The following is a 12,500-nucleotide window of genomic DNA, read 5'->3' as shown; positions in this document are numbered from 1 at the left end:
CGGGATAGCGGACGTAAAGCTATTGAACTTAGGTATGCTCTTTCCTTTTGTCGAAGTGGAATCGTAGAACAGAATGTGATACGATGAGATAGAATGCAATAGAAATAGAAACAAGGATAGCGAACGGGTTACCTACTCCTAAGGGTCAAAGCAAGCCCTTTAATTCAATTCTTTATTCTTACATTAAAATTCTTACATTAAAGAATGAATAAAATCTCCCCAAGTAGGATTCGAACCTACGACCAGTCAGTTAACAGCCGACCGCTCTACCACTGAGCTACTGAGGAACAAGGGGGGATTCGACCTCCTAGAGTTCAACTCCCGCTCTCAACCCATGAACAATATGAGTCCGAAGCTTCTTTCGTAACTCCCATAATTTCTTCGTAGTGGCTCCGTTCCATGCCTCATTTCATAGGGAAGCCCAAAGTGGCTCTATTTCATTCTATTTCACTTCCTAGCACTTCCTATCATTTAATATCCATCCCTTTGGTCTTATTGACATAAGAGATGTCATTTATAGTCTATCTCTTTCTATATATGGAAAGTCAAGAAATTCTCATCGAAACATCGAGAAATTGTGCATATAGAAAACTCTAAAGAAAGAAAAAAAGGAGACCCATGCCATGATTTTCAAATCTTTTCTATTTAGTAGTCTAAGTTTCTCGATGAGGATAATTAATTCGGTCGTTGTGGTCGGACTCTATTATGGATTTCTGACTACATTCTCCATAGGTCCCTCTTAGATCTTCTTTCTCCAATCTTGGATTAGGGAAGAAGGAGATATTCGCGACTACTGGCGATTTCATTATGGGGCAGCTCATGATCTTCATATCGATCTATTATCCACCTCTGTATCTATTCTTTCTTAGCTAAACAGGTGGAAGATCTATCCAATTTGGTTATATTATATCATGGACTCGAAAAACGGATCTGAATTTGACTGAAATGCACGATCTTCACAGGTATCACTTTTCACGATACCTAAAAGGTGGAATAGCGATTTTCGAACATTTCCTATAAGAGAATGGTTTCCATTACTTTGAGAAATGGATTCTTATATCAAACTATAGCTATTGCATTAAAGAAGAAAAGAAACTAATAGAAGTCGAAGACGCGGAATGATAGTGAATAGAGAGAAAGATTCTTCTGATTTTCTTGTTTCTATCTACTAGACGCCGTAGAGAATTGAGAATTTTCATGTCTTTCAATTCTCGTACTCGTAATTGGAAAGTTATGGAAGGAGACCCATCATTTTGCAATGAAAACAACATATAAAACTCTGGACAATTTCGAAATCAGGCCAAGCGTCTTAATACATATGCAAAAAAATTCATTATTGGCCCACCATTGATTAGAAGATTTAGCTTGTATGAATCGCTATTGGTTTGATACGAATAATGACAATCGTTTCAGTATGTTAAGGATACAGATGTATCCACAATTCATTTAGAGTTACTTAATAGTCTATTTCTTATACCATATCTCTATCCCGTGAAATTCTCGAGCCAAAAGATGGATGCATATGCTGTGTTTCATTTTGCTAAATGATATCAATTAAATGGTGTATCAATTCCATAAATTGCATATAGCAATAAATAAATCAGCAAAATTCTTTCTAATATTTTAGATAGAAGAAACATTTCTTCTATCTAAAATATTAGAAAGAATGTACCCTTCTATCCAAATCCAATTTGCATCGATAAAATAAATCCAAATTCCAGTAGTAGATGAATAATTGCAAATTTGTGTGTGTACGAGATTAGAATAACTTCAAAATAACTGACATAATTTTGTATTTTTCCTGATCAGAAAAATACATGAAAAAGAAAGGAGGTAGAAAAATTTTTGGATTTATGGTTAAAGAAGAAAAAGAAGAAAACAGGGGTTCTGTTGAATTTCAAGTATTCAGTTTCACCAATAAGATACGGAGACTTGCTTCACATTTGGAATTACACAAAAAAGATTTTTCATCGGAAAGAGGTCTACGAAGACTTTTGGGAAAACGTCGACGTTTGCTGGCTTATTTGGCAAAGAAAAATAGAGTACGTTATAAGAAATTAATCGGTCAGTTGAATATTCGGGAGCAGTAATTTAATCGTTCAAATTTTTTTCTTGTTTTATTATTTTTTTAGTAGTCTTATAGTAGTCTTAGATTTTTCATTTTGATGAGCCTCGCTTTGAGGAATTCATGGAATAATCCATTTTCATGGAATAATGAATTAAGGAAGAAAGGATATGAGTCTACCGCTTACAAGAAAAGATCTCATGATAGTCAATATGGGCCCTCAACACCCATCAATGCATGGTGTTCTTCGACTGATCGTTACTCTCGATGGTGAGGATGTTATTGATTGTGAACCCATATTAGGGTATTTACACAGAGGAATGGAAAAAATCGCGGAAAACCGAACTATTATACAATACTTACCTTATGTAACAAGGTGGGATTATTTAGCTACTATGTTTACAGAAGCAATAACAGTAAATGCACCAGAATTCTTGGAGAATATTCAAATACCACAAAGAGCCAGCTATATTAGGGTAATTATGTTAGAATTAAGCCGGATAGCTTCTCACTTGCTATGGCTTGGACCTTTTATGGCGGATCTCGGCGCACAGACTCCTTTTTTCTATATTTTTAGAGAGAGAGAATTAATATATGATCTATTTGAAGCTGCTACAGGTATGCGAATGATGCACAATTACTTTCGCATCGGAGGAGTAGCCGCCGATCTACCTTATGGATGGATCGATAAATGTTTAGATTTCTGTGATTATTTTTTACGCGGAGTTGTTGAATATCAACAACTTATTACACAGAATCCAATTTTTTTAGAGCGAGTTGAAGGAGTAGGTTTTATTAGCGGAGAAGAAGCAGTAAATTGGGGCTTATCGGGACCGATGTTACGAGCTTCTGGAATACAATGGGATCTTCGTAAAGTAGATCCTTATGAGTCTTACAACCAATTTGATTGGAAAGTCCAATGGCAAAAAGAAGGGGATTCGTTAGCTCGCTATTTTAGTACGAATTGGTGAAATGAGGGAATCCATCAAAATAATTCAACAAGCTGTAGAAAAAATTCCTGGAGGACCTTATGAAAATTTAGAAGTCCGACGCTTTAAGAAAGAAAATAATTCTGAATGGAATGATTTTGAGTATAAATTTCTTGGTAAAAAACCTTCGCCCAATTTTGAATTGTCAAGACAAGAGCTTTATGTAAGAGTAGAAGCCCCAAAAGGTGAATTAGGGATTTATCTAGTAGGAGATGATAGCCTTTTCCCCTGGAGATGGAAAATCCGTCCACCCGGGTTTATTAATTTGCAAATTCTTCCTCAGCTAGTTAAAAAAATGAAATTGGCTGATATCATGACGATATTAGGTAGTATAGATATCATTATGGGGGAAGTTGATCGTTGAAATGATAATAGATAGGGTAGAGGTAGAAACTATCAATTCTTTTTCGAAATTGGAATTATTAAAAGAAGTCTATGGACTGATATCGATTCTACCCATTTTGACCCTCCTTTTGGGAATAACAATAGAGGTACTCGTAATTGTGTGGTTAGAAAGAGAAATATCTGCGTCGATACAACAACGTATTGGTCCTGAATATGCTGGCCCCCTGGGCCTGCTTCAAGCTATAGCAGATGGGACTAAGCTACTTTTTAAAGAAGATATTCTGCCATCCCGAGGAGATATTTCTTTATTTAGCATTGGACCCTCTATAGCAGTCATATCAGTTTTATTAAGTTTTTTAGTTATCCCTTTGGGATATCATTTTGTTTTAGCCGATCTTAGTATTGGTGTTTTTTTATGGATTGCCATTTCAAGTATAGCTCCTATTGGTCTTCTTATGGCAGGATATAGCTCAAATAATAAATATTCTTTTTCAGGCGGTCTACGAGCTGCTGCTCAATCCATTAGTTATGAAATACCATTAACTTTTTGTGTGCTAGCAATATCTCTACGTGTGATTCGTTAAAATAGATCTTTTTCCTATAAAATCCATTAACTATTTATATTCCTTTTCTTATTTAGTATTTGGGTTGGTAAGTTAAACTAGATAGCTATATGAGTGAAACAAAACAGCTTATAAATTTGTAGTAAAAAGAAAAAATCTCATTTCCTACGTACAAGAAAAAAGTGGAAGTAAACATAAGCAGTGTAAACTCTTTATCCCAAGGTTGATATTTTTTAATTAGTCATCATATCTTGAAGCGGCCAAGAATAAAGGATTCACGATATGGAATTCCATTACTAGAATACTCCTAGTTATTACTATAACTTAATAATCCATAAGAAGAATCCACCAAAAGTTAGTGAAGGGTTAGGAACACTAAAGTACATAAAGGATTAGTAATGGAAAATCTAAAACATTAGAGATTTTTGCCCATAAAAGGAATCATAATAAGGACTTGCAATTTGTAGAAATTATCAAGTAGTACTTTCTTCGGATTCCGATCCAGAGTATGTTCCCATTCACTTGTTAAGGAAATGGCTATCAAGAACGAATTAACCCTTTATCCATTTTTTCTTTTTAAATACCCCCTCCCTGGGGAAAGAAGAATAGTAAAAAAGATATGGAGTGCACTAGAAAAAATTTTCATTATTTCCTTCCTCTATCCATATTCATGCAGAATTGCTCATGAACTAATACCCAACTCTTTCCATTTATTAATTGAATTCCTATAACAAGTAACAAGTGTTTTATTCCAAGATTAAGTTATTACTGAACAAAGAAAAATTTTCATTATATTATAAAGGATGAGATCAATTCGGAAGCGCTTTTTCTTATTCTAGCAGACGGAATTCCTTTGGTCTAATTTAGGACTTTCAAATCTATTTTATTTTATCTAATTCTATCTACGCCCCCGGGGCTAGGAACAAAACAGTCCTTTCCTTTTTCTGATCATAGAGAAGCCGTATGAAGCTAAGGTTTCATGTACGGTTTTGAAATAGCGGTGGGAACTGTGATGTTATCACCGACTATGATTATCTAACAGTTCAAGTACAGTTGATATAGTTGAAGCACAGTCAAAATACGGTTTTTTTGGATGGAATATTTGGCGTCAGCCTATAGGTTTTCTGGTTTTTTTAATTTCTTCTTTGGCAGAATGTGAAAGATTACCCTTTGATTTACCAGAAGCGGAGGAAGAATTAGTAGCAGGTTACCAAACTGAATATTCCGGTATCAAATATGGTTTATTTTATCTTGTTTCTTACCTAAATTTATTAGTTTCTTCTTTATTTGTAACAGTTCTCTACTTGGGCGGGTGGAATTTATCTATTCCCTATATATCCTTTTTTGATTTTTTCCAAATGAATAAAGCAGTTGGAATTTTGGAAATGACAATGGGTATATTTATTACATTAACTAAAGCTTATTTATTTCTCTTCATTTCTATCACAATAAGATGGACTTTACCGAGGATGAGAATGGATCAGTTATTAAATCTTGGATGGAAATTTCTTTTACCTATTTCCCTGGGCAATCTCTTATTAACAACCTCTTCTCAACTTGTTTCACTATAAATAAGATAATACAATAATAGTAAGAATATTTTCAACACAAAAGCTCTCTCAAACAAGAGAAAGAAACATATCTTTTTCATAGATATTTAGAATGAATATGTTCCCTATGGTAACTGGGTTCATGAGTTATGGTCAACAAACAATACGTGCTACAAGGTACATAGGTCAAAGTTTCATAACTACCTTATCCCACACAAATCGTTTACCTATAACGATTCACTACCCTTATGAAAAATCAATTACACCAGAGCGTTTCCGAGGGCGAATCCACTTTGAATTTGATAAATGTATTGCTTGTGAAGTATGTGTTCGCGTATGTCCGATAGATTTACCCGTTGTGGATTGGAGATTTGAAAAGGATATTAAAAGAAAACAATTGCTTAATTATAGTATTGATTTCGGAGTTTGTATATTTTGTGGCAATTGTGTTGAGTACTGTCCAACAAGCTGTTTATCAATGACTGAAGAATATGAACTTTCTACCTATGATCGTCATGAATTGAATTACAATCAAATTGCTTTAAGTCGGTTACCAATCTCCATAATGGGAGATTACACAATTCAAACAATTAGGAATTCGTCTGAAAGTAAAATAAACAAAGAAAAATCTTCGAATTCAAGAACGATTACTGATTACTAAACTTTGATTTTGTCTTTCTGTTATAAAAATCTAATAATTCTTTATTAAACTTTAAAATTAAACTATAAAGAAAAACGAAAAACTACTGCTTATTGGAAATTATTTCTTATTTTAAATCAGACTAGATTTTCGTGATATAATATAATTTATAACTATAAGTTTATACACAAAAAAATACCCTAATCCTTTTTTCCTTCCTTGAATCCTTTAGTTTTAGTCAGTTCATGAAAAATTTTATACTATTAATTTCTTTTTATCCATAATGGATTTACCTGGACCAATACATGAGATTCTTATGCTATTTGGGGGATTTGTTCTTCTACTAGGGGGTCTAGGAGTAGTATTACTTACCAACCCCATTTATTCTGCCTTTTCGCTGGGATTAGTTCTTGTTTGTATATCCTTATTCTATTTTTTATTAAATTCCTACTTTGTAGCTGTCGCACAACTTCTTATTTATGTGGGAGCCATAAATGTCTTGATCATATTCGCTGTAATGTTCGTAAATGGCTCAGAATGGTCTAAAGATAAGAATTATTGGACTATTGGAGATGGGTTCACTTCACTCGTTTGTATAACTATTGTTTTTTCACTAATGACTACTATCCCAGATACGTCGTGGTATGGAATTCTTTGGACTACAAGATCAAACCAAATAGTAGAACAGGGTCTCATAAATAATGTTCAACAAATTGGAATTCATTTAGCAACCGATTTTTATCTTCCGTTTGAACTCATTTCCATAATTCTTCTAGTTTCTTTAATAGGTGCAATTACTATGGCTCGGCAATAAGAAAACTTAGAAAAAGTACAAATTATAAGAATTGCAAATCTAAAATAAATAACTAAAGAATCACAATTTTGATTTAGTAAAATCCATCTACTGCCAACAAATACCTCCTTTTTTTTTTTTTTTTTTTTCTTTTGTTGTGTAATTGTTCTATTGTAATTAATTGAATCGGTTCAATTCTTGCCCTCATATTGAAATGAATCGAGATTGATAAGGAGTTAGTTAATGATGTTTGAGCATGTACTTTTTTTGAGTGTCTATTTATTTTCGATTGGTATCTATGGATTGATCACAAGCCGAAACATGGTTAGAGCTCTAATATGTCTTGAACTTATACTGAATTCAATTAATCTAAATCTCGTAACATTTTCTGATCTATTTGATAGTCGCCAATTAAAAGGAGATATTTTCGCAATTTTTGTTATAGCCCTTGCAGCTGCTGAAGCCGCTATTGGACTATCCATTCTTTCTTCCATCCATCGTAATAGGAAATCCACTCGTATCAATCAATCTAATTTATTGAATAATTAGACTTTTGAATAATTAGACATAGAATCCTCTAAACAAAGGCGCACATATTAAAATAAATAGAAATCAATACTATTTTCTTAGTATTATTTGAGAATATCCATTTTTTTTAGTAGATTATTGCATAGTATTCTTTTTCACTTAAATGAATTTTTGTATTTGTAATTCATTGATATTGCAATTTGAATATTGCAATAATTTATATTGAAAAGACGATAGCCAATTTATTGGCTAATTCGAATTCGTCTGTACAATTCGTAAAATTCTTTCTTATTTCTTATTTATTGTTGAAATCCAAAATTAAAGTCTCTTGGCTCTCTTCACGCTTTCTCACAAACAGATTAAAAAATAGATTTTTTTTTTTGAAGTTTGGATAAACCATTGCTTCGTCTGGTGTCTACAATACATATGACTCATTATAGTACTAATTTCATTTTTACCAGATCGAAAAATTTTATGTTGAAAAGAAAAATTTATAGATCCAATGTCACATTCCGTAAAAATTTACGATACATGTATAGGATGCACTCAATGTGTACGAGCTTGTCCAACAGATGTATTAGAAATGATACCCTGGGATGGATGTAAAGCCAAGCAAATTGCTTCCGCGCCGAGAACCGAAGATTGTGTGGGTTGTAAGAGATGTGAATCTGCCTGCCCGACAGATTTTTTAAGTGTCCGCGTTTATTTAGGGCCTGAAACAACACGTAGCATGGCTCTATCTTATTGATACGTTACAAAAAACTTCACTCGAATCGTCTGATTCCTCTTTACCGAAGAAGCCTGTGCTCGAAATAATCGAGCACGGGCTTTTCTGGTCAAAACGTATCTTGTCTTTATCACTTTATCATGAGTTATTTTCCTTGGTTAACAATACTTGTTGTTTTGCCGATATTTGCAGGTTCATTAATTTTCTTTTTACCTCATAAGGGAAACAAAGTCGTTAGGTGGTATACTATATCTATTTGTTTATTAGAATTCCTTCTAATGACTTATGCGTTCTGTTATCATTTCCAACTGGAGGATCCCTTAATCCAATTAAAGGAGGATTATAAATGGATAGATGTCTTCGATTTCCACTGGAGATTGGGAATCGATGGACTTTCATTAGGATCTATTTTATTGACAGGATTTATCACTACTTTAGCTACTTTAGCAGCTTGGCCAATTACACGGAATTCGCGATTATTCTATTTCCTGATGCTCGCAATGTATAGTGGTCAAATAGGATTATTTTCTTCGCGAGACCTTTTACTTTTTTTTATCATGTGGGAGTTAGAATTAATTCCTGTTTACTTACTTTTATCCATGTGGGGGGGGAAGAGGCGTCTATATTCAGCTACAAAGTTTATTTTGTATACTGCAGGCGGTTCCATTTTTTTCTTAATCGGAGTTCTGGGTATGGGCTTATATGGTTCCAACGAACCAGGATTAGATTTGGAAAGATTAATTAATCAATCATACCCTGCAACCTTGGAAATACTTTTATATTTTGGCTTCCTTATTGCTTATGCTGTCAAATTGCCGATTATACCCCTACATACGTGGTTACCAGATACCCATGGGGAAGCACATTATAGTACATGTATGCTTTTAGCGGGAATATTATTAAAGATGGGAGCATATGGATTGATTCGGATCAACATGGAATTGTTACCTCATGCTCATTATCTATTTTCGCCCTGGTTAGTAATAATAGGAGCGATCCAAATAATCTATGCAGCTTCAACTTCTCTTGGTCAACGAAATTTCAAAAAAAGAATAGCTTATTCCTCTGTATCTCACATGGGTTTCATAATTATAGGAATTGGTTCCATAACCAACATTGGACTCAATGGAGCTATTTTACAAATATTATCCCATGGATTTATTGGTGCTACACTTTTTTTCTTGGCAGGAACCGCTTCTGATAGAATGCGTCTTGTTTATCTCGAAGAACTGGGGGGAATATCTATCCCAATGCCTAAAATTTTTACCATGTTTAGTAGCTTTTCAATGGCTTCTCTTGCCTTACCAGGAATGAGTGGTTTTGTCGCAGAATTAGTAGTATTTTTTGGACTAATTACTAGTCCAAAATTTCTGTTAATGCCAAAAACACTAATTACTTTTGTAATGGCAATTGGAATGATATTAACTCCTATTTATTTATTATCTATGTTACGCCAGATGTTCTATGGATACAAGCTATTTAATGTTCCAAACGCAAATTTTGTGGATTCTGGACCACGAGAACTCTTTATTTTAATCTGTATCTTTTTACCAGTAATAGGAATTGGTATTTATCCAGATTTTGTTCTCTCCCTATCCGTTGACAGGGTAGAGGCTCTCTTATCCAATTATTATCCTAAATAGGTTTGCTTTTTTTTACTCGTCTGCTCTATTAATGCAGAAATAAGTAAAAAAGTATATAATGCAGAAATAAGTAAAAAAGTATAATTAGATCTATCTCGAATTTTTGAGAACCCTTTGATAAGGCGTTCAAGGGGTTCTCAAATAAAACATAAAAGTAAAAACCTTCATTTCATGAAGGTTTTATTTTATGTAATCATTTAGGTGTTAATGTAAACGAACCATAACTATGTAAGCCTATTCCTAATAGATTTATACCAAAATAACAAATCCAAATTATAAGAAATCCTATCAAAGCTATAAGTGCAGAATTCGTACCCTTCCAATTTGGATTTGTTCTACTATGTAAATAAATTGCGAATATGGTCCAAGTAATAAATGCCCAAGTTTCCTTAGGATCCCAATTCCAATAGGATCCCCAGGCCTCATTAGCCCATACTGCTCCACAAAGAATACCTACGGTTAAAAGGGTAAATCCTAGGCTAATGACACGATAACTCCAAGAATCCAAACGCTCCGTTAATTGATATTTGTAATAATTTGGAAATGAAGGGACAGAGGTTCTTTTTAAAGCACTTCTTTTTGCATAAAAATATTTAATATCACTAAAGAAAAATGTTTTATTTAAAACATTTTTTTTCTTTTTAGAAAAGAAATGGAAATTATTTCGAAATCTAATGATTAGAATAGCGGCAGATAATAAGGATCCGCACAAAAGAGTTGCATAGCTTAATAACATCATACTGACATGCATCATTAACCACTGAGATTGTAGAGCAGGTACTAGTATCGTGGATTGATGCATTTCAGTTAAAAGACCCGATGTGGCAAAGCCTTGCGTTAAAATAGTACTTGGCGTAGTTATTGTGCTTAAATCATTTTTAGAGTTCTGTATTTTAGGAATGGTATGAAGAATATACAGGGCCCATGAAAGGAAGATCAATGACTCATATAAATTACTTAATGGAAAATGTCCCGAGGAAGCCCAACGAGAAACTAAGAATCCTGTTATAGAGAAAAAAGTAACTATCATTCCTTTTTCTGACGAATCGCGTAATCCTCCAAGTTCACGAACTAATAAGGTTATAAAATGAATCGTAATCACAATTGAAATCGTTGAGAAAGAGATATGAGTTAGTATATGTTCTAAAGTTGCAAATAGCATAAGGGGAAGGTCCCATTACAAAATTGTAAATTTCGAATTGATTTCTAATCTATTGTATTCTTTTTCAAGAATGCCGCCACTCGGATTCGAACCGAGATGCTTGAGCACTGCTTCCTAAGAGCAGCGTGTCTACCAATTTCACCATGGCGGCTAACTTCAAATAATAGGTAACTTAAAAGAATAATAGCTATTATCTTGGGAATCGTCGATATTGGGAAAGTCCATAAAATTTAGGAACATTAGAGTTTTCATTAAAATAGACTTCGTTTGGTAGTATCGTTTCCATTTTTTTTTTTTACAATAAACTCTTGCTTTGCCCAATAGAAACACAAACACTGCTTGAAAGAGTTGGAACTTCTTTTTTCTAACTTGCAATTATAGAACTAATTTTTTCTAATTAATTTCCCCTTTACATTTTGAAAATTCTTTCAATACAATGAAAAAAATCCAAAAGGGTTTCTATTTAATGATGAAATTAAAATAAAATGGATAAATAGAAAAGGCTTTTTGGATTTTTTAAAAATTTCTAGAATGAAAGTCTTTATGCTCTTATTAATAAGATTTACTAACCTTATGATTTTGGAGAAGATAGGTGGAAGTTGTAAGTCCTATTGTAAGAATACTCCACTTTTCATAATTTTCCTAATAGAATATGAGGATTCTATTAGGAAAATTATGAAAAGTTCATTGATAGGAAAAGAATACTTAGCACACAGTATACCAAACAAAACTTTTTTTTTCTTGTATATATAAGATAAGAGGGGTTTTTTGTTCTAAGAATATTGTACCGAGTAATTCGACACATAAAAGTACATTCAAAGAAGAATCCAAATTATTAAATAATTGGAATTCTTTTTTGATAAGTCAATTCATATTATTCCAAAATCTTATTATTTGTTTGTTGCCCAGAAAAACCCTTTGGTTTTGGATGCTCATTACCGCTCGAAAATGATCTTGATTTTACTAAAGAATAAGATTGTACTATGGAAAAATAAGTCTTTTTCTTCCAAATATTTTTACGAATACGCTTTTTTGACATTGAAGTACGTTTTTTTTGGAACTGCCATTCAAAAAGGAAATTACTTTTTTCTAGTTGTATGTGAAAGACATCTATTGCTGCAAATCAATCCTTCTTTCTTCTTTTTATTAGTATTTATACTTAGATACTGAAAGATACTTAAATTTTGAATTATTTTTTACTTCATTTTGTCTAATGCGGATAAGACAACAAGAATTTTTTAACATTTTTTCTTTATATATTTTATACTTTTTTTTTAATAATATAGAATATATAGAAGGGTTTCTCATTTAAATCTATTTATATCTATTTATATATCAAGTATACTCCATATATAGATATATGGTATGGAAGCCTATCCCCCATATAAGATAAGACGGGGGGATAAAAAGAAGGGAAAATGAAAATAGTTAATTAAGTTCAGAATGGTATTCCATAAAGGAAAGGAATTCCAATCAAAACAAAAAATACTGAGTC

This window comes from Triticum urartu, unplaced genomic scaffold, assembly GCF_056163025.1.
Source record: "Triticum urartu cultivar PI428250 unplaced genomic scaffold, HENAU_Tu73 scaffold1491, whole genome shotgun sequence".
Lineage (NCBI taxonomy): Eukaryota > Viridiplantae > Streptophyta > Magnoliopsida > Poales > Poaceae > Triticum > Triticum urartu.
Note: the sequence above shows the minus strand (reverse complement) of the source record.